This window comes from Parasteatoda tepidariorum, chromosome 7 (assembly GCF_982258835.1).
Source record: "Parasteatoda tepidariorum strain Cologne lab strain chromosome 7, Ptep-v5.0, whole genome shotgun sequence".
Classification (NCBI taxonomy): Eukaryota; Metazoa; Arthropoda; class Arachnida; order Araneae; family Theridiidae; genus Parasteatoda; species Parasteatoda tepidariorum.
In genome coordinates, this window is record NC_141761.1 from 70868942 (window position 1) to 70894426 (window position 25485).

The window sequence follows — 25485 nt, forward strand, 5'->3', positions numbered from 1 at the left end:
CATTGAAAATATGGAAAAGACACGCAATTTTGCCTGTCCTGAGCTTTTAAAGTGAGATTCTGAGAGGGCGTGGTTGCAAGTATCTTCTTATCTCAATAAAACGTCATTCAATTTATAAAATTTAAAGGTTTTGATTCGCTAAAAGTATCTCGCGACTCTGACGGTGGGAACTTTCTGGGACTATCTTTATCGACGAATTATTGCCCATTAACTTCAGAAAATAATCTTTTATCTAGTTCATCTTGACTTTTTATGGCTCTTTGTGAGAGACCGACTTCTACATCTGAAACTTGATAAGAAACATATGTTTTAAGCTTACCAGTTAATATAGAATGACTCGTATGAGAAATTCTATATTACATCCCCCCTCTCCAAAAAAATTTCATTTACTATTAAATTTAGAATTTAGGGTAAAATTATTGTTAATTACTTGCAACCCCTTCCATCAGAATTTTCAATAAAATTATAAGAAAACACACATTAAATTATCAAATAAAAATCCTTCAAGCAAAACAAAAATAACAAATGTAAAGTAAAAGCTGGGTACAAGAAAACATGCATAGCTATTAAGTATAACATTATGTAATGTTTACATCAAATTAACTTCTATAAGTAAAGTAGCAAAGTTTATGCACACATAAACATATAGCAAAAACATAAACAAAAAGATTTAGAGTCTCTATTCTTATTAAGTATTTTTTTTCTTCGAAAAATTCTTTTTAATAACACCACAAAATGCTGTAAGTGAAGATTATTTTTGTTTTTTAAGTTAATATAAAGAAAACAAATTAGAAATAATAAACTAAAAAACACATAAACAGAATTTCATTATTCACATATATTTCTAAAGTGAATGAAAGAAATAAGAAAAGGACACAAATGTGTCGTTACTCTAGAATTTAATATTCTAGTATCGTTAAGGGCTTGTTACTGGATACAAAGTTGTAGTCCCCAAAAGAAGAACAATCTTGTATCTCAGCAATATTGATACGGAAGATCCTATCTCAAAATACAACAATGAAAAATATTATTTGTTTTTGGTTAGATCATATGAGAAATTTCATCCCATATTTATTTTGGATTAGGGTAAACACAAAATTTTTGAGGGGTCAGATCTTCCGTGAAAAAGGGGTAACATGTTCAAATGAACCATGTCCATGACAATTTCATATTTTTAAATTTGTATACTGCAACACAAATCATATATTTGTTTTTCACTTTAATATTTACATTTTCAATTTAATAAATTTTATTCATGATTAAGCTTTAATTTCTCTGGTTCGTAATATTTTCTTAGTTTAGAAACATGTCTGTTTTTTCTTTAGTATGACTATTCTTTTTGTTTATTTCATAATTTACATCAGACATCTTTTGAATGATGATATAAGGACCACTAAAAGTTGGAGAGAGTTTTCTAGTGTTAGGATATTTAAACTCTTCATACATGACTGTGTCACCTGGTGAAAAGTTTATATCTACAAATCTAGAATCGTAATAAACTTTATTTTTCTCGTGGTATCTTTTTGTGTTTTCGATACCTATTTTCCTAGCTTCTTCAATTGGAGGATAAATATCCTCTTTTAAAGGATTTTCATGTGGAATTATGCCATTTAATAAATATGCCGGCGGAAATTCCGTAACTGAGTGAGGAGTTAAATTATATTCCTGAACAACTTCTTTTAATAATTTAGGCCACGGTATCCTGGAAGAATTTTCATTAATTTTGCATTTTAAACGCGTGATGATTGTTTGTCCTAATCTCTCTACTTTGCCATTAGTTTCAGGCCTATGGGCTGTAGTTAAAAGTTGTTTAACTTTATGATGCCTAAGAAATTTTTTGAAATGCGAAGATGTAAAAGCTGCATTTCTATCACTTAAGAGTTTTGCAGGTATTTGATTTTGAAAGAATTGATGGAGAAAAGTGGTATAAGTTTCTGTTGTAATAGATTTTGAAGCGAATGCCCATATATATCGCGTCATATGATCAATAATTAAGGTCAAATACTTTTTTGTTGAATTATAATGGTTAAGACCACCAACACTATCAATTGCAATTAAATCAAATGGTTTATGAACAGGAGGCATTGATTGTAAAAGCCCAAATCTTTTTTGTCGGGGCTTCTTATTTAATTGACATATGTGACAATGCTTAGTAAATTTAGTGATATCCGAAGTAATGTTTTGCCAATAATATACCGGAGTTAATAAATTAATCGTTTTTTGAATACCCGGATGCCCAAATTTTTCATGAGCAATTTTGAGTAATTTTAACCGTAATGAAAAAGGTACTACAATTTTAGTAAATCCTTTTTTACGAGGGCATAATACATCATTAATTTCTACAAATTTTCCAGTTAAATTGTCACATTTTTGAGCCTCTCTAATTTCATCTAATTGCAAAAGATGTGATACTTGACCTCCATCATTGTTTACATTTACATTTGAATCTGGTATTTCTCTCGAAAGCATATCTGCTTCTATATTTGTACTACCTTTTGTATATTTTACAACGTAATCATACATACTAAGGTGTAAGGACCAGCGAAATAATCTCCCTTTAAGATTTTTAACATTTTTAAGCCAAAGAAGGGCTGCATGGTCCGTATGTATTGTAAATTTCTTTCCAAACAGGTAGTGATGAAATTTATTTAAAGTGTCCACAATAGCGAGACATTCCAGCTCAGTGATAAAATAGTTCTTTTCATAATCTTTTAATGAGCGGGAGTGGAACGCTACGGGATACAGAACACCAGATTCATCATATTGTTTAAGTACTGCTCCAATACCATTTGTACTGGCATCAACAAAAATATGACAATCATGAGAAGGATTAAATATTTTTAATATTGGTTTACTTGTTAAAGCTGATTTAAGAGATTCAAAAGATTTTTGACATTCATCTGTCCATATCCATTTAGTATCCTTTTTTAACAAATTATTTAGTGGAGCTCTAATAGATGCATATTTCTCTATAAATTTATTATAAACATTAATGGATCCTAGAAATCTTTGCAAGGATTTTACATTTGTAGGAGGTTTTAATTTTTTAATAGCTTCAATATTACTATTATTTGGTGTAACAGTGCCGTTTGTTATCTCATACCCCAAAAAGTCAATTTTTTGTTTTAGAAAAGAACATTTAGAAAATTTTAATTTAATATTTTCTTGTCTACATATATCAAAAATTTGTTTAATATGATCTAAATGTTCAGAATAGCTGTTTGAAAAAATAATTATATCGTCAAAATAATTTGCAGCGAATTTAATTTTATGTTTAGTAAGGATTCTACGAATAGTTCTTTGAAAAATGCTTGGAGCGTTTTTCCAACCAAAAGGTAAACGTAACCATTCATATAACCCATTGTGTGTTGCAAATGCTAATTTTTCTGTGTCTTCTGGGTGGATTTGTAAATGCCAATAACCAGAAATCAGGTCTATAGAAGAATAATACGAACTTTGAGCTAATTTATCAATTAAAGATTCCATGAGAGGTAACGATTCTGCGTCCGACTTCGTCACCTGATTCAATTTTCTAAAATCTACACATAAACGCGTTTTTTTATTTTCCTCCTTTTTAAATACTAATGCTACTGGCGCAGAATATGGAGAAGAACTTTCTTTTATTATATTATGTTTTAATAACTCCTGAATTTGGTTATCGATTTCTTCTTGTTGTTTCGGAGATGTTTTATATGGCCTTAAAGAGATCGGTAAATCCGAAGTCAACCTCACCCGTTGTGGTTCTATTCCAACTTTGCCTACATCATATTTATTCTTAGCAAATATGTCCTCATATTCCTTTAGAATTCTGAGTAAATCAGAATTTTTCACACTTTCTATCGATTCAATTGTTTCGTGGATGACGGTCTGATAATTTGTGTCTCCATTACCAGAATTTTTCTCAGAAACATTCGAATTCTTTAGATCTTTTTTAACTTTTTCTTTTATCTTTTCCGTACAACGATTATTTTCGTTTACGTTATTTGTCATATTTACTTCTGAAATTGTTTGTTTAATGTTCCTTTTCTCAGTTTTATCCTCTTTTTGTTTACTGTTACTAACACTTATTTGCATTGGATTTTCAGTTATCATTTGTAAAGTCAAGTCGCGATTTTCCAGAGGAGAGAAAGTGATCAGTTTTCTGTTTCTCTGGGTAACAATTTGCTTTACACAATTTATAACGATGTGAAATTCGCACAAAGATTGTACCCCTAATATGGCATAGTTTAGATCGTTGTTTAGTACTAGAAACTCAGTCGATCTAACCATATTACCAATTTTTAAATTAAGAGTACACTTTTTTGCAAGTGTTAGTTTTCCTTTTGTTTGGATAACATTTATCCCTTTACAACTTCTAACAGGAACATTCAATTTCAATACAATATACTCGGGTATCAAATTTATCGTTGATCCCGTATCCAAGTTTAACATTAATTTTTGCATGCAACTCGAGTTATCTTTTTTCTCTTTTTTATCCTTTTGTACGGATTGTTCACTTTGTATGTATCCCGACACAAGTAATTGATACTTTTTAGTCTTTGATGTTCTGATCATCATCATATTTGGCTAGACAGCCCAGGGTGGGCCAGTGCCTTCCTTTGAATTCGAATCCACTTCTCTCTACTTTTGACACTTGTTCGCCAGTTTTTCTCCTTTAGAGTAAGGAAATCAGTCTCAACTAAATCTAGCCATCTCAGCCTGGGTCTACCTCTTTTCCTGTTCGTTAGGGGTTTGTGTAATAGGATTTTCTTTAAATTTGAGTCATCATTCCTTCTGAAAATGTGAGCTGCCCAGTTCATTCGATTTATTTTAATGAATTTCACAATATCTGGCTCTCTGTAGATTTTATACAGTTCAGTATTGTATCGTCTTCTCCAGGAATTATTTATTTTTATCCCACCAAGGATGGCCCTCAAAACTTTTCTCTCAAAAATGGCAATTTTATTTTCACCAGCTAGAGTTAGGTTCCAGGTCTCAGAGCCATAGGTAAGTATTGGCCCTTTGATGTTCTAGCTTTATTTTTAGTTATAGTCGGATTATTTAAACAGGATTGCCCCCAGTGATATGCCTTTTGTATGCCTATTTTTTCGCAAAATTTACACGGTCTGGGCGGCAAATCTCGCATCTCATGTATCGCCTGATTTTCATCATTTTTATAATCACTTAAATACAGTTTAACCTCCTTTTGCTTTTGTAATTTAGGAGAATTGTAACGTACGCCATTATTATGTATTTTATCTTTTTTCTATCTATGCACATTTGGTCATATATCTTTAGTTTATTTTTAAAATCATTTAAATTAGTTGACCCATATAATATAGTTTTATTGTCTACTGCATCGGGTATGCCATTAATACAATATTTCATTAAAGATTGTTCATCAACATTATTTTGAATTGCAATTTCTTTTAATTTTAAAAAAAATTCCTGCACTGATTCGTGCGTATGCTTTTTCCTATTTCTCAAAATTTCATGAATTTCAAGCTGAGTAACCAGAAATTCACCGATTAATAATTCTTTTAATTGAGCAAACGAATTAATGTTAGGATGGCTACGAAGAAGTATCAATGCATTTTCGCGTAAACACCTTTTTGCATATACAAATTTATGTAAAGGAGATAAATTAAAAAATTTAGCCTGATCTTCAAATACTTCGAAACACCAATTAACATTTTCGTGTTTTTTTCCTTTAAAAAGTGGAACAACTGTTTCAAAATCTGAAAAATCTATCATAAATTCAACTGCATTTACATTTTGCGTTACCTTTGAATTATTTTTTTCTACATTGGCACAAATTTCAGTATTTTTAAAATTATCAGAAGTTTGTATACTTTTAGAATTAACCGAATTCGGTTCCCTATTTATTCCACAATTACTTTTAATATTTTCATGATTATCATTGATTTTACACTCATGAATTTTTTCCTCTTTCTTATTTTCATATGTAAACCTTTTCAAAAAATTTTTATACAATAATACAAGTAATAATAATGACAAAATAAATAATGCAAACAATAAGAGAGTATTAATATAATATACCTCAATCTTTTGAACCATTTTAGCTCATTATGTTTTAGAATTTTCCTTTCTTACAATTTATCAACATTTTTTTCTTCTTTTTCCTTTAAAATTAACTTTAATGAAGAGCATAATTTCACGAAATACTTATACATAATATTCAATTAAATAATAAGAAACAAATGTACTTTTAAAACTAAATAAAAATTCTTATAGAAATTGAATATTTTTCATAAAAATAACTTACCCATTTAGAAGAATGGCGTGTTTAGTTGTCATATTGCAAATTTATACTTATATATTAAAAGGTTTGACTTAAACATTTTACGTGAAGACACGCGGAATACTTTTACTATTTCTAGAGTTTTGAAGATAATGTTTATATTTGATTCCGAGCATTTGTAAGTCCAGATCCTCCTTCCAGATGTTTTCCATGATTTCGATGCAAGTGTTCTTTCAGATGTCGACACCTAGAGGAAGAACGCCGCTTTTCTTTGAACTGTAAAAAGATGTAATATCATTTCTTCTCTTGGGGGGTTGGGGATTCTTCGGAGTTGAAATTCTCCATATGGCTTTTGATGATTCTTTGACTGATCCAGATGCGGTGGTAAACTTTATAATGAATATTTTTTGTGACACAATCTTTTCTATGGATGTATCTCGACTTCAGCAGACGATAAAGTTTCTTTTCTTGTTGATTTGACGATCCACTAGCATATTATTCTATTTACTTCTTTTGCGGTGGGAACTATACGGAATTCAGCTTTTTCACCCCATGTGTTCCGTGTTCAAATCAATATCAAGGTAGGTTCAGTGGTTTTATATCAATAGTTCAAAATAATTCATCGGCGAAATCAAATCAAATATAACGAAACAAATATTTAATAATGAAAAAAGAATTAATACAACTTGACACTTCCGTGTCTACATGTTCACTGCTTGTTGATGCGCTCACAGCGCCCTCTCAGTAAGGAGGTTTTACCATTCTCCCCACTTAAATTTCGATGAAATTTATCACTAAAATAATTAAACAATAATTAAAAATTAATTCACAATACATCAAATTTTCTGAATAAAATATTTAAATCTGACTTCTTCTAAAGTATTGAATTTTAAAATTAGCAAATTAAATGAAATTAAAGTTCAATTCGATTGAGTTTTTAAAAAAGTTAGTTCAGAATTGTTCAAAAAGTTCCTGTGTGTGCAGGGCTATCTGGAATCGGCAATGGTGCTACTTTGTTGATGGCTCACCGCAGAACACCTCTGGAGGTCTTGACGTCAACAACTCTAACTAGTCCATCTTTTCCAGTCAGAACGTTCACGATGCGCCCTAAAGACCAGTGCATAGGCTTGGTGTTGGGATCCTTTAAAAGGACGAGTTGATTCACTTTCAAGTTTGGATTCTGAACTTTCCACTTTGCACGAGTTTGAAGGTGTTGTAGATACTCAGAGCTCCATCTCGACCAGAACTTGTTCTGAAGATTCTGAACAAGTTTCCACCTAGAATGAAAAGATAAAGAATCCGAAGCAGTATGGGGTTCAGGGAAAGATAGAATAGCATTTCCAGTTAAAAAGTGTCCCGGCGTTAAAGGATTAGTGTCATTGGGATCGGAAGAGAGGGGTGATAAGGGACGGGAATTCAAAACTGCTTCAATTTGAGTCACTAATGTGGTTAACTCTTCAAAGTTCAAAATAGCTGATTTTGTCACCTTTAACAAAATGCGTTTCATTGCTTTTATGTTTGCCTCCCACAATCCGCCAAAATGGGGAGAAGCTGGTGGAATAAAATTCCACTCAATACCCTCATCTGCACTAAATCGTAGAACAGTAGTGGATTTACAAATTCTTTCCCACTCATTAAGGATATTTTTGCACCCTTAAAATTTGTGGCGTTGTCACTCCAGATGATGGATGGCTTGGATCTTCTTGAAATAAATCTTCTAAGACAAGCCATAAAAGCCTCGGTCGTCAAATCGGACACAACTTCGAAGTGCGTGGCTTTTGTGCAGAAACAGATGAAGATAGCGATGTAGGATTTTAGAGTAACTTTTGATCTTTTCAAATTTGGTTTCGTAATTATGGGACCTGCATAATCCAGTCCGACCCTTTCAAAAGGTCTCGATGGCACAATTCTGTCTCTTGGCAAATCTCCCATCATTTGGTTGATGGTTTGGTTTTTCGTTCTGAAGCAAGTAATGCACTTATTTAATATTCTTCTAACTTGGTTTTGACCAGATGGAATCCAATACAATTGCCTTATCAAATTCAGGGTAGTTTGTACTCCAGAATGCAAAGATTTTTTGTGAAAATAATCAATGATGAGTTCAGTCAGATGAAGATTCTTAGGCAAAAGTATTTGGTGTTTTTGAAATTCAGGAAGTCTAGAATGTTTCAATCTTCCTCCAACTCTAAATATTTCTTTCTTGTCCAAAAATACATTTAAGGATGATATTTTGCTATTTTTTGGAATAGGGTGATCCTTTTTCAAACACTTGACTTCAGATGAAAATTCAGATAACTGTACATGTTTTACTAAAATTTCCGTGACTCGTTCTAATTCAGACGCACTTAAACACTCGGTTTTCCTTAATGTTGGTTCCATTTTACAATTATGCACAAATCGTAAGCATAAAGCTGTTATTCTAATCAGTCTACTGAATGATGAATATCTTGCGATCAAATCATCTGCTGGCTCTTTTTCAACTGTTGCATTTACAGTAACTGATTTCTTGATTTCCAATTCATCGATGTTCTTATCAGTTTGAATTACTGGTTCTAACGACACTGGCCATTCTGTTTCATTCAATGTTAACCAGGTGGGGCCATGCCACCATAATTCGTTGTTCTTAAGATCATTCAAGGATACTCCTCGACTTATATGATCAGCAGGATTGTCTTTTCCTATACAGTGATGCCACTGGTCGGGTTTACTCAGTCTTTGTATTTCTTGTACTCTATTCTTCACGAACACTTTGTGTCTATTCGGGTCTCCTTTGATCCAGTAACATGCTATTGACGAATCTGTCCAATAGAATCGTTTAAGAGGTAATTCTAGAGCAGATTCAATTTTATGGCTTATTCTTGCTGATAAAAGTCCGCCCATGAGCTCCAGTCTTGGGATTGATAGTGTCTTCAGAGGTGCTACTCTACTTTTTGAAGCTACAAATGAAATAATATTTCGATCAATCAATTCTATACGTAAATAAGCCACAGTTCCATAAGCTTTCTTGGATGCGTCAGAAAAGCAATGCAGTTGTATGCTAATTGTACTTCCAGGTAACGTTTCTTTAAAGTAGCAACGTGGACTTCGTATCTTCTTTAAATACTCGATTTCCTCACACCATTTGTTCCAAGCAGCTCCTAATTGTTTAGGCAACTTTTCATCCCAGTCCAGACCTAAACACCAAATTTCTTGTATCAAACATTTAACTCGAATAGTGTATGGACTAACAAAACCTATTGGATCAAATAGTCGACCTGCTACTTGTAATAAGTATCTTTTAGTTTCCTTTCTTTTGGAGAGAAATGCTTCCAGATTTTTAAAATCAAAATTAAATGTATCAGTTTTCTCATTCCATCCCACTCCTAGGACCTTAGAAGTTATCAAGTTAGTGTCCAGTGCACTTCCAGATTCATCAACTTCAAAATTCAAATCCTTCAATTCATGGGTAAGTTCAGGTGAGTTACTTCTCCATTTTCGAAGGTCCATGCTAGCATCTTTAAAAATCTGTTCACTTTCTTTACAAGTTTTCAAAGCTTGTTGAACATTGTCTTCTCCGCAAAGGAAATCATCGACATACAGAGACTGGTTCAGATGCTTGTAAGTCGACGGAAATGTGTCCATGTATTTTTTCAGATGATGTTTAATTGTAGCTGCTAGTAGGAAAGGGCTTGATTTCACTCCAAACAAAACTCTGCACATTCGGAACACGTCTAACTTTTTGTTTTCCAAATCCAAATTTTCTGGATCTTCATCCCAGAAAAATCTTGTAAAGTTTCTTTCACATTCATTAATTTCAATCATCAAAAAGGCCATTTTAATATCTGCTACGAAAGCAATTGGGTTTTTCCTGAAATTGATCAGGAGACTAAACAAGTTTGGTATGAAATTAAGACCGGTGTGTAGACATTCATTTAAACTTAACTGTCACTGTCCTTTATCATGCGATCCTGCATCAAACACAATCCGTACTTTGCTTGTAGTCTTATCAGTACGAATCACTGCTCTATATGGTAGATAAAATGTGTTTTTCTGCAAATTCTCTTCTTCAACTGGAATACGTTCAATGATATTCTCGGAAAGATAGTTCTTTAATATTGAGCTATATTCACTAAATAAAGTAGAATCATTTCTTAAAGTTGATCTTAATTTCATAAATCTCTTCTTTGCCACTTGTTCATTGTTTTCTAACAACGATTTCATATGCGGTTTCCAGGGAAATTTGACTTTATAGCGTTTATTTTCATATAAAATTCCAGCTTCAAATTCGGACATTATATCATTATCATTAATTTTGTCGTCAGATATCTCTGCCTCAATTCCTAAATTTTCTAAATCCCAAAATTCACTAAGTTGTTTGGAAATGATCGACTCATTAACAATAACACTCATTGTAAATAATTCTTCGCAATTTGTGCTCCCCCCTTGTAAAGACCATCCCCACAACGTTTCGACTGCTACTAAGTTTTTGTTTAATCGCATAATTCGCCCAGTAACTACTTCATAGTAATAGTCCCCACCCAAGAGAACTGATATTTCTTTATCATTAAACTCATAACAATCAGCTAATTGTATATTTCTTAAGTGTCTAAATTTTTTATCTATGTTTTCGGGAGGGGTTGGTAAATGTGAGGTTGTTCTATTATCTGTTTCAATTGCTTCAATTTCGATGAATAAATTTGGATCCTGTCTATTTTGCAATTTAATTTTCACGACATTATATGTTTTCCCTTTGTTTTCATTACCGCCAAATGTGCAAATTGAAATACTTTCTTCTCTGATTATAGGAAAGTTAAGTTTTTTGACAAGGGACGACAAAACAAAGCTACGCTGACTCCCATTATCTAGGAAAACGCGGCATATTTCCTTTTTATTTTCATCCCCAATCAATGCAGCGCATGTATGTAACAAAATGTTATCGGATTTAGTATTATTAGCTTTCGTTTTAATAACTGCCGAAACGACGCTATCTGTTATATTTTTCTGATTAGGACTTTCAATATTCGAATCATTTTGTTTCCGAAAACATATTGAAATATGGTGGGATCCCCCACAAAAGGAACAGTTTTCTTTAATCGAACATTCTGCAACACGATGACGAGGTTTAAGGCATAAAAAACAACATCCTTTCTTTTTCAAAATATCTCTCTTTTCCTTAGCATTAAATGTATAACACGATTCTAATTTATGTGACTTATTGCAGAATAAGCATTTCTCATTGCCTGGCACCGATGAGAGGCTCTGTTGGGATGCGATCATAGAAAAAGTGTTTTCTTTTTTCAAGGGCATGCCCGTGGTATTACGTTTAACAAACCCATAATTCTTATTTTTTAATCTTTCTTGTGGGGAAAGGAAATAAGATGGCGATGGTTTATGATTATTTATTTGAAGTGATCGTTCGCGGCTCCGTATTTCTGAATTGAGAAACATTAATAGAGCACTTAAATCAAATTCCTTATCATTTTGGGATCGATTAAATTGTAAAACAAATTCTGAAGGAATTAATTTCATTAAAATGAGTGTCAATAAACTGGTATAAGTATCTCCTTTTATACCCAAGCTTTCTAAACTGCGTATCTGTGTTTCCGCGCTGTCATATAAATTTCTAAGACTCATAACATCATTAGGATTTTTGACAGGCGATAAATTTAATAAATCACTCACATGAGCGTTGATTAACATGTTTTTGTTCCCAAATCTATCCTTTAATAAATCTAGGGCTTTATCGTAATTCTCATCAGAAATTGCAAATCCGTTAATGCATGCAAGAGCATTTCCACATAAATACGATTTCAAATAATTAAATTTATCAACTTTGCTTAATTTTACATTATTATGAATACAACTTTCAAATAAATTGTAAAAATCTAACCATCCCGCATAATTTCCCACATATTTATTTATATTTAATTTAGGTAGATTTATGTTCATGCATTCAGAATTATTTGAATCATTTGTTTCAGAGGTATTTGAAACTGTATCAGCTGGGATAGAATTCATTTTCTTTATTTTTAAAGAAAGTTTAGTCTTCCAAAAAATTATTTTTTCTTGGATTTCTTCAGAAGTTTCAACATCTTCAGAAATTGTGTCTTCAGACAAAAGATCTACAATTTCATCATTCAAAAAATTCAATTTGCTTTCGTTTTCATTCACTTGTGCTAAAAAAGCTTCAAATTGTTCCAGTAATTCTGTTTCGTCATTAATCGATTCTTCAATTTTATTAATCAATTTTGTCAGTGCTGTTCGTACAGCGGTACGCTTCTTTTTCAATTTTGAAATATTTTCTGCCATATTTATTTCTATCCAGGTAATTCAGCTTCAATGTAAATAATAAATTCTTACCTGGATATTTCGTTCGCCGATGACGTCAAATCAATCAAATCAGTTTCAATTCAATTCAGCTTCCTTTGGCCGATAGCAGCATAAATGTTCCGTGTTCAAATCAATATCAAGGTAGGTTCAGTGGTTTTATATCAATAGTTCAAAATAATTCATCGGCGAAATCAAATCAAATATAACGAAACAAATATTTAATAACGAAAAAAGAATTAATACAACTTGACACTTCCGTGTCTACATGTTCACTGCTTGTTGATGCGCTCACAGCGCCCTCTCAGTAAGGAGGTTTTACCACCATGCATCGGAACTTGTTGACATTTTTGTTGTTTCTTTTCCTTTTCGGAAGGTAATATATATTTCTCTAATCTTTTCGTTGAAGTAAAACGATGATGATATGTTCTTTGCTGTTTATATCTGGGGCCATTATTCCCAAACAAATTACTTGCCACTGCCGGCTTGTCATGTTATGTCATTAAAGGCTAGATAATTGAAGAGACTTAGGCTGCTTCTGTTAGAAAGGCATTTTATTTCGTTAGATGGAGTATTGCAAACATTATGCGTTGGATATTTACATCAGGTTTCCCCCTTTGCAGGGATTGTTTGGATTTGGCCCAGCTTTATCTAGCCATTGAAAATATGGAAAAGACACGCAACTTTGCCTATCCTGAGCTTTTAAAGTGAGATTCTGAGAGGGCGTGGTTGCAAGTATCTTCTTATCTCAATAAAACGTCATTCAATTTATAAAATTTAAAGGCTTTGATTCGCTAAAAGTATCTCGCCACTCTGACGGTGGGAACTTTCTGGGACTATCTTTATCGACGAATTATTGCCCATTAACTTCAGAAAATAATCTTTTATCTGGTTCATCTTGACTTTTTATGGCTCTTTGTGAGAGACCGACTTCTACATCTTAAACTTGATAAGAAACATATGTTTTAAGCTTACCAGTTAATATAGAATGACTCGTATGAGAAATTCTATATTACATAAATATATATATATATATATATATATATATATATATATATATATATATATATATATATATATATATATATATATATATATATATATATATATATATATATATATATATATATATATATATATATATATATATATATATATATATATTTATATATATATATATATATATATATATATATATATATATATATATATATATATATATATATATATATATATATATATATATATATATATATATATATATATATATATATATATATTCACTTTTGTCCCTGTAGAAAAGGTTTGAAGTGTGATCCTGATAATATTGTAAGTGCTGATATATTTTTCAATTAATTTTTTGATATTTTGGTTTTCTTTTGAAATGCATCTTTTATCAAAAACTTTGCTAATATTTCAATTTTCTTATAAAAAATATGCTAATATATGTGTATTGTTTTCCTAAAAAGTCACATGTCACAGTTGAGAAAATTCTTTCTTATAAATCATTGAGTCAAAGTAACTTCTTACTTGACAACAAGTAAAAATCAGTAGCATATTTTTGGATAAAAGAAATCAATGATCGAACCGTTTATTTTCGCAAAAATCTTCAACTCGATTGATGACAGAATTATAAAAAATATGTTTAATTACATGCAAACAATTTCTTGATATCATTTTAGCAAGTATTGATTAAAGGAATCAAGTTTGTATCATAATTATATGATAGATTAATTATTACTAATAATTATGATTACTTGGAACTTAGATTGCAAGTAAACATTAGTTTACACAATCATGTAATATTTTAATTAAAATTCAACTGATTGCTTCTAATAAGAAGTAAAAATGTTAGCTGAAATATAATTTGCTTCCTTAGAAAATGCAGCTATAATTAAAATTTATTAATAACTATTTTTATATTAATATATATATATATATATATATATATATATATATATATATATATATATATATATATATATATATATATAAGCTCAAAATGAAGAATAAGACTAAGAAAAATTAAAGACATATGAAAAAAATGGGGGGGAAATAATAAGTAAAAAAATAACAAACAGTTTAAATGAAGAAAAAAAAAAAGGATGAAATTTTATTTAAAAAACCGGGAAAAAAACGGAAAAAAATGATATTATCTTTTCTTCAGCCCGCACGATTATATCCGCGAAACAGAGTGCTTTCTGATATTGTATCAATAAAGCCAAAGCAAAATATATGAATACAATAGTGTGAGGAGCACTCAAAAATTTTTTTATAAAAATAACAACAAATAAAATAGATCACAAAAAGTAAAAATAAGTAAAAATAACATGTAAAAACAGAAAATAAAATAAAATAAAAAAAATAAAAAAAACAATAAAAAGGGGACCATAAAGCGAGTAGCAAAATCAGATCAACTTAAATGGACGGAAAATTTTTCAAGAATGATTTAAAAATGTTTTCGCAGAAAGATTGCCAGATTACAAAATATGAAAACAAAAGATGAAAACAAAAGCGTAACTTGAGTGTAACAAGAGTTTTAAAGTGTCGTTTTTACTGCACTGCTGAAGTGATTTGTCATTCTGAGCTTTGATTTGTTAGTTACCAAGGATGGGCCCGAAATGTATGTGCGCAAGGTAATATTATACTGGATAATTTTAGAAATTGATCATAAATAGTTTTAGAAGATAGATGTTTTTAAGAAAACATATAAAATAGAAAAAAGAAACATAAATAGCCTGTTATGCAAATAATTGTAGCCGCGGTTTTTCATGATATGGATTAGCACACAGAAAAATTATTTAAATTATCAAAGAAAAAAAAATTTGATAGATAATTTTAACACGGATTTGCCCGAAATAAATTTGCATATGGAAAAATTAACAAAGAAAAAAAAATTTTAGTAGATAATTTTAGCCATGGATTTTCCCGACATGGATTTGCACATGTAAAAACTGTATAAATTAATAAAGAAATTTTTAGCAATCAATTTTACCCACGGATTTGCCCGGAATGGATTTACACTTGGAAAAACTGTGTAGATTAACAAAAGAAATTATTTAGTAAAGGAATTTTTAGTAAATAATTCTAACCACGGATTTGCCCGAAATGGATTTGCTCAAAAAATTATACAAATTAACATAGAAATTATTTAGTAAATAATTTTGGCAATGCATTTACCTGAAATGGATTTGCACATGGGAAAATTATAAAAATCAACGAAAAAAAATGTTTAGTGAATATATCCACAAAAATATACGATTAATTCAATGATTTTATATGAAATTTTATTACTTTAGTTGGGTATCCATTGTTTTTTATCAAATTTTGAAAGAGTTTATCGATTTGTTTTTTGAATAAATTTAAAAAACCGGAAACTCTTTCAAAATTTGATAAAAAACAATGGATACCCAACTAAAGTAATAAAATTTTATATAAAATCATTGAATTAATCGTATATTTTATATATATTATACATATATATATATATATATATATATATATATATATATATATATATATATATATATATATATATAAATATATATATATATATATATATATATATATATATATATATATATATATATATATATATATATATATATATATATATATATATATATATATATATATATATATATATATATATAAATATATATATATATATATATATATATATATATATATATATATATTCAAAATGAAGAATAAAACAAAAAAAAATTATAGACATATGAAAAAAAAGGGGGGGGGGAATAATAAGTAAAAAAATAACAAACAACTGTTTAAATATGAAATAAAAAATTAAAAAAAAATTGTCTCAAAAACCGGAAAAAAAAGATATAATCTTTTCTTCAGCCCACACGATTATATCCGCTAAACAGAGTGCTTTCTGATATTGTATCAAAAAAGCCAAAGCAAAATATATTAATACAATAGTGTAAGGAGCACTCAAAAAATTTTTTTATAAAAATAACAACAAATAAAATAGATCACAAAAAGTAAAAATAAGTAAAAATAACATGTAAAAACAGAAAATAAAATGAAACAAGAAGAAAAAACATTAGAAAGGGGCTATAAAGCGAGTAGCAAAATCAGATCAACTTACATGGACAAAAAATTTTTCAAGAATGATTTAAAAATGTTTTCGCAGAAAGAGTGCCAGATTACAAAATATGATAACAAAAGCGGAAATTGAGTGTAACAAGAGGGTTTTAAAGTGTCGTTCTTACTGCACTGCTGAAGTGATTTGTCATTCTGAGCTTTGATTTGTTAGTTACCAAGGATGGGCCCGAAATGTATGTGCGCAAGGTAATATTATACTGGATAATTTTAGAAATTGATCATAAATAGTTTTAGAAGATAGATGTTTTTTAAGAAAACATATAAAATAGAAAAAAGAAACATAAATAGCCTGTTATGCAAATAATTGTAGCCGCGGTTTTTCATGATATGGATTAGCACACAGAAAAATTATTTAAATTATCAAAGAAAAAAAATTTGATAGATAATTTTAACACGGATTTGCCCGAAATAAATTTGCATATGGAAAAATTAACAAAGAAAAAAAAATTTTAGTAGATAATTTTAGCCATGGATTTTCCCGACATGGATTTGCACATGTAAAAACTGTATAAATTAATAAAGAAATTTTTAGCAATCAATTTTACCCACGGATTTGCCCGGAATGGATTTACACTTGGAAAAACTGTGTAGATTAACAAAAGAAATTATTTAGTAAAGGAATTTTTAGTAAATAATTCTAACCACGGATTTGCCCGAAATGGATTTGCACATCAAAAAATTATACAAATTAACATAGAAATTATTTAGTAAATAATTTTGGCAATGCATTTACCTGAAATGGATTTGCACATGGGAAAATTATAAAAATCAACGAAAAAAAATGTTTAGTGAATATATCCACAAAAATATACGATTAATTCAATGATTTTATATGAAATTTTATTACTTTAGTTGGGTATCCATTGTTTTTTATCAAATTTTGAAAGAGTTTATCGATTTGTTTTTTGAATAAATTTAAAAAACCGGAAACTCTTTCAAAATTTGATAAAAAACAATGGATACCCAACTAAAGTAATAAAATTTTATATAAAATCATTGAATTAATCGTATATTTTATATATATTATACATATATATATATATATATATATATATATATATATATATATATATATATATATATATATATATAAATATATATATATATATATATATATATATATATATATATATATATATATATATATATATATATATATATATATATATATATATATATATATATATATATATATATATATAAATATATATATATATATATATATATATATATATATATATTCAAAATGAAGAATAAAACAAAAAAAAATTATAGACATATGAAAAAAAAGGGGGGGGGGAATAATAAGTAAAAAAATAACAAACAACTGTTTAAATATGAAATAAAAAATTAAAAAAAAATTGTCTCAAAAACCGGAAAAAAAAGATATAATCTTTTCTTCAGCCCACACGATTATATCCGCTAAACAGAGTGCTTTCTGATATTGTATCAAAAAAGCCAAAGCAAAATATATTAATACAATAGTGTAAGGAGCACTCAAAAAATTTTTTTATAAAAATAACAACAAATAAAATAGATCACAAAAAGTAAAAATAAGTAAAAATAACATGTAAAAACAGAAAATAAAATGAAACAAGAAGAAAAAACATTAGAAAGGGGCTATAAAGCGAGTAGCAAAATCAGATCAACTTACATGGACAAAAAATTTTTCAAGAATGATTTAAAAATGTTTTCGCAGAAAGATTGCCAGATTACAAAATATGAAAACAAAAGATGAAAACAAAAGCGTAACTTGAGTGTAACAAGAGTTTTAAAGTGTCGTTTTTACTGCACTGCTGAAGTGATTTGTCATTCTGAGCTTTGATTTGTTAGTTACCAAGGATGGGCCCGAAATGTATGTGCGCAAGGTAATATTATACTGGATAATTTTAGAAATTGATCATAAATAGTTTTAGAAGATAGATGTTTTTAAGAAAACATATAAAATAGAAAAAAGAAACATAAATAGCCTGTTATGCAAATAATTGTAGCCGCGGTTTTTCATGATATGGATTAGCACACAGAAAAATTATTTAAATTATCAAAGAAAAAAAAATTTGATAGATAATTTTAACACGGATTTGCCCGAAATAAATTTGCATATGGAAAAATTAACAAAGAAAAAAAAATTTTAGTAGATAATTTTAGCCATGGATTTTCCCGACATGGATTTGCACATGTAAAAACTGTATAAATTAATAAAGAAATTTTTAGCAATCAATTTTACCCACGGATTTGCCCGGAATGGATTTACACTTGGAAAAACTGTGTAGATTAACAAAAGAAATTATTTAGTAAAGGAATTTTTAGTAAATAATTCTAACCACGGATTTGCCCGAAATGGATTTGCACATCAAAAAATTATACAAATTAACATAGAAATTATTTAGTAAATAATTTTGGCAATGCATTTACCTGAAATGGATTTGCACATGGGAAAATTATAAAAATCAACGAAAAAAAATGTTTAGTGAATATATCCACAAAAATATACGATTAATTCAATGATTTTATATGAAATTTTATTACTTTAGTTGGGTATCCATTGTTTTTTATCAAATTTTGAAAGAGTTTATCGATTTGTTTTTTGAATAAATTTAAAAAACCGGAAACTCTTTCAAAATTTGATAAAAAACAATGGATACCCAACTAAAGTAATAAAATTTTATATAAAATCATTGAATTAATCGTATATTTTATATATATTATACATATATATATATATATATATATATATATATATATATATATATATATATATATATATATATATAAATATATATATATATATATATATATATATATATATATATATATATATATATATATATATATATATATATATATATATATATATATATATATATATATATATATATATATATATAAATATATATATATATATATATATATATATATATATATATATTCAAAATGAAGAATAAAACAAAAAAAAATTATAGACATATGAAAAAAAAGGGGGGGGGGAATAATAAGTAAAAAAATAACAAACAACTGTTTAAATATGAAATAAAAAATTAAAAAAAAATTGTCTCAAAAACCGGAAAAAAAAGATATAATCTTTTCTTCAGCCCACACGATTATATCCGCTAAACAGAGTGCTTTCTGATATTGTATCAAAAAAGCCAAAGCAAAATATATTAATACAATAGTGTAAGGAGCACTCAAAAAATTTTTTTATAAAAATAACAACAAATAAAATAGATCACAAAAAGTAAAAATAAGTAAAAATAACATGTAAAAACAGAAAATAAAATGAAACAAGAAGAAAAAACATTAGAAAGGGGCTATAAAGCGAGTAGCAAAATCAGATCAACTTACATGGACAAAAAATTTTTCAAGAATGATTTAAAAATGTTTTCGCAGAAAGAGTGCCAGATTACAAAATATGATAACAAAAGCGGAAATTGAGTGTAACAAGAGGGTTTTAAAGTGTCGTTCTTACTGCACTGCTGAAGTGATTTGTCATTCTGAGCTTTGATTTGTTAGTTACCAAGGATGGGCCCGAAATGTATGTGCGCAAGGTAATATTATACTGGATAATTTTAGAAATTGATCATAAATAGTTTTAGAAGATAGATGTTTTTAAGAAAACATATAAAATAGAAAAAAGAAACATAAATAGCCTGTTATGTAAATAATTGTAGCCGCGGTTTTTCATGATATGGATTAGCACACAGAAAAATTATTTAAATTATCAAAGAAAAAAAAATTTGATAGATAATTTTAACACGGATTTGCCCGAAATAAATTTGCATATGGAAAAATTAACAAAGAAAAAAAAATTTTAGTAGATAATTTTAGCCATGGATTTTCCCGACATGGATTTGCACATGTAAAAACTGTATAAATTAATAAAGAAATTTTTAGCAATCAATTTTACCCACGGATTTGCCCGGAATGGATTTACACTTGGAAAAACTGTGTAGATTAACAAAAGAAATTATTTAGTAAAGGAATTTTTAGTAAATAATTCTAACCACGGATTTGCCCGAAATGGATTTGCACATCAAAAAATTATACAAATTAACATAGAAATTATTTAGTAAATAATTTTGGCAATGCATTTACCTGAAATGGATTTGCACATGGGAAAATTATAAAAATCAACGAAAAAAAATGTTTAGTGAATATATCCACAAAAATATACGATTAATTCAATGATTTTATATGAAATTTTATTACTTTAGTTGGGTATCCATTGTTTTTTATCAAATTTTGAAAGAGTTTATCGATTTGTTTTTTGAATAAATTTAAAAAACCGGAAACTCTTTCAAAATTTGATAAAAAACAATGGATACCCAACTAAAGTAATAAAATTTTATATAAAATCATTGAATTAATCGTATATTTTATATATATTATACATATATATATATATATATATATATATATATATATATATATATATATATATATATATATATAAATATATATATATATATATATATATATATATATATATATATATATATATATATATATATATATATATATATATATATATATATATATATATATATATATATATATATATATATAATATATATATATATATATATATATATATATATATATATATATATATATTCAAAATGAAGAATAAAACAAAAAAAAATTATAGACATATGAAAAAAAAAGGGGGGGGGGAATAATAAGTAAAAAAATAACAAACAACTGTTTAAATATGAAATAAAAAATTAAAAAAAAATTGTCTCAAAAACCGGAAAAAAAAGATATAATCTTTTCTTCAGCCCACACGATTATATCCGCTAAACAGAGTGCTTTCTGATATTGTATCAAAAAAGCCAAAGCAAAATATATTAATACAATAGTGTAAGGAGCACTCAAAAAATTTTTTTATAAAAATAACAACAAATAAAATAGATCACAAAAAGTAAAAATAAGTAAAAATAACATGTAAAAACAGAAAATAAAATGAAACAAGAAGAAAAAACATTAGAAAGGGGCTATAAAGCGAGTAGCAAAATCAGATCAACTTACATGGACAAAAAATTTTTCAAGAATGATTTAAAAATGTTTTCGCAGAAAGAGTGCCAGATTACAAAATATGATAACAAAAGCGGAAATTGAGTGTAACAAGAGGGTTTTAAAGTGTCGTTCTTACTGCACTGCTGAAGTGATTTGTTATACTGAGATTTGATTTGTTAGTTACCAAGGATGGGCCCGAAATGGATGTGCGCAAGGTAATATATATATATATATATATACAGTGGGTGATCGGTTAACGAACATAATCCGTTCCAAGACTATGTTCGCTATCCGAATTGTTCGTTAACTGATCATCGATTTACCATAGACTTCTATGTGAAATCGATTAATTCGTTCTGGAGACCCTAAAAATTAAATCTTAAAAAATGTATAATTTCTTAAAAAGTTTTTTAAAAAATTATACATACATATAGTCTTGCATATTAATCAATCCATTTCATTTTATGCTTATGGGGCGGTCCAATGTCGATTGCTTTTCTCTCTTTTTCAGGATTTTTCCGGAAGTAACTAATAGCATTGTCGTTGTAAAGATCCCCAAACCTATTGACATCAGCTTGGTTTGGGTGCCATTCTAAGACCATTGCTCTGACATCCTCCCACTTTTTCAAAATATCTTTAATGGCAGATGTCGGCATTGGTCCTCTTTCATCATTAGTACATCAAGAGTAGGAGACACATTTCGCTGTGTTTCTTGGTGTTCTTCATTCAAAATTTCTTGGAGTTCTTCTGTCGTTAGTTCATCTTCTTTAAGCATTTCTCCTTTCAGTGATCTTATTTCGTATGCAAAATGATCACAAATGTTTAATATAAATTTTTTTCAGGCCGAGAAGTGTTCGTTAGAATTCGTTTTGTTCATTAACCGAATATGTTTTCGTTGTCCGAACACAAAAAATCTTTTTCGAAATTGTTCGTTATCCGAATATGTGTTCGTTATCCGAACACAAAAATCTTTCGTGAAAGTGTTCGTTAACCGATTTGTTCGTTAACCGATCAGTTCGTTAACCGATCACCCACTGTATATATATATATATATATATATATATATATATATATATATATATATATATATATATATATATATATATATATATATATATATATATATATATATATAAATAAATATATATATATATATATATATATATATATATATATATATATATATATATATATATATATATATATATATATAAATAAATATATATATATAAATAAATATATATATATATATATATATATATATATATATATATATATATATATATATATATATATATATATATATATATATATATATATATATATATATATATATATATATATATATTACGGATATGGAAGAAAACACGAAGAAAGTTAAGAAAAACAATAAGTTTCAACAGTTAAAGTTAAAAATTTCCGTCCATGTAAGTTGATCTGATTTCGCTACTCGCTTTATAGTTCAATTTTACTGTTTTTTCTTTTTATTTTATTTTATTTTCTGTTTTTACATGTTATTTTTACTTATTTTTACTTTTTGTGTTCTATTATATTTGTTGTAATTTTTATAAAAAAATTCTTTGAGTGCTCCTCACACTATTGTATTAATATGTTTTGCTTTGGCTTTAATCATACAATATCAGAAAGCTCCCTGTTTTACGGATATAATCGTGTGGGCTGATGAAAGGATTATATCTTTTATATATATATATATATATATATATATATATATATATATATATATATATATATATATATATATATATATATATATATATATATATTCAAGAGCCATATATATATATATATATATATATATATATATATATATATATATATATATATATTCAAGAGCCATATATATATATATATATATATATTCAACCACTTTTCCAACAAGCAGATTATCATTTTCTTTAATCAGTTTCATAATTGCATTGACACGACGAGAAAAATGCGTTTATCACAACGAGATACAATTCAATGAAACGTTGCACATCAATATTTAATTGGCTGGTATCTTCATCGAGTCTGCAATCTGCAATTAATAGGGCTTTGCGCATATCCAACCAATGCAAATCATTAAAGCTCAAAGTATTAAACCAAGTTGCAGGACCAGGCATCGAAAAAATGCAATTAATTCATTGTGAGCTGTTCGCCAATATGATGCGGATTCTCTAAGATTCTTTAAATGTAAGTGAAGATCTTCGACGACATCTTCTTATCCTCGTACAGCTTTGCCACATACATTGATCGTCGACTGCACTCGTAGATACTCAAACATTGACAGTGTATAAAATAAATCATCTGTTCTTTGAAAACGGTTATCTGAGCCTAGAATTAGCTGCTGGAAATAATCCAGTGGCACTATTCTCACAGGACGTTCTTCATTCAAGCCATTTTTGCCATATAGAAAGAGATAACACCATGAGAATTCCTCTGCTTTCAACTCTTCATTTACATTAACAATATTGTCTTTAGTATGGCATAAAATTTTGTTAATATCTCCATTTTCCTCAAATTCATCATTAGCATCTGGTTGTTCATGATCAATTAGTGCCATTACAGACGTCTACATGGGGACAAATTGTGATGCATTAACTAGATGGCACGACAGTTCGGCCGCACATAAAAAATTTTATGGCACACTGACCAGCTGTGTGACAATTTCTGCGTGTGACAGTAATTATATTTAATACATATTAAAACGCACACACGAGCGCGCTCATACTTCCCATATTCTTACTTTTGTACTCACTTCCAAAATCTCAATTTTCTTACTCACTGTACGCAAAACTTTTCAACTGATATGTGACATTAATTTGAAATAATCGAATCCACAACAAAAGATCGATAAAATATTAATTTTTCGTTATTTTGAATTCTATTTTACTTTGTAAGTCTTCTTTCTCTTCATTTTCACGCATTGTCATCCTATTTAGAACTATGTGTCAAATTTGAAGTCTGTAGCTAGTCAGGAAGTTAGCTTAAAATTGCCTACAAAATTCTGCCCGAGAAGACATTCCCGAAGGCAAAGTTAATATAAATAAGGTAAAATTGTGCAATATTTGAGTATTTATCAGAAGATGTTGAATTTGGACCGTGAATTCAATTTTATCAACGTTTTTGCAATTGTTTGATTAATTTTTCCCTTGATCGTTTTCACAATTTACTTACTTGCCCACAGAAATGTGTTTAACTTGCAAATCAAAGACAATGACAGCCAAAGACGTTATACTAACCATAAAGTGTAAGAACCGAAGAAATATCAAATATTTTGTATTTTTAATAGTCTTCAATGCCAGTCTGTTGATTTTTAAATGATTTTTTTAATTAATTTTGATTCTTTTTTAATTATGATTACTGATTTTTTTTCCTTCTCAGATGCCGCTAAAATCTTTTCCCATTCCAATGGTAAGGAATTTTCTGTCTGGATTATCATATAACAAGACTAATGTTAACAAAACTATGCATTGATTCAATGAACAGAAAATAGCAATTAGCATAAAATTTATCGCAACAAAATTGTTTTAACTGCTTACAGTTTAAGAAATATCAGATTAAAATTTCAAAACAATATTCTTCGAAAACAATTTTTCTGTTTGTCTCTTTATTTTTCATAACGTTAAAAATTAATGTTAAAGACAAATTTTAATTTAAAAAAATCTAAAATGAATAAAACTTTAATCGTGATTAATTAATTTCACTCGATAATAATATCAATAAATGTTTAAAAAAAAATTATTCTATGATTGCTATCATATCAATATTTTTAAGTTATAATCAGAGATCTAGAG

The 25485-nt window shown here is 28.2% G+C and overlaps 1 long non-coding RNA gene across 3 annotated transcripts in view; it reads left to right on the forward strand.

The window, feature by feature from the left end:
* The window catches only part of LOC147807241 (uncharacterized), a 64159-nt gene that overhangs the window by 12812 nt on the left and 25862 nt on the right, over positions 1-25485 (forward strand). For all 3 annotated transcript variants that reach the window (XR_015435573.1, XR_015435572.1, XR_015435574.1), the window contains exon 3: positions 25073-25102. This is a non-coding gene — a long non-coding RNA (uncharacterized LOC147807241). The remainder of the gene's footprint in view (positions 1-25072; positions 25103-25485) is intronic.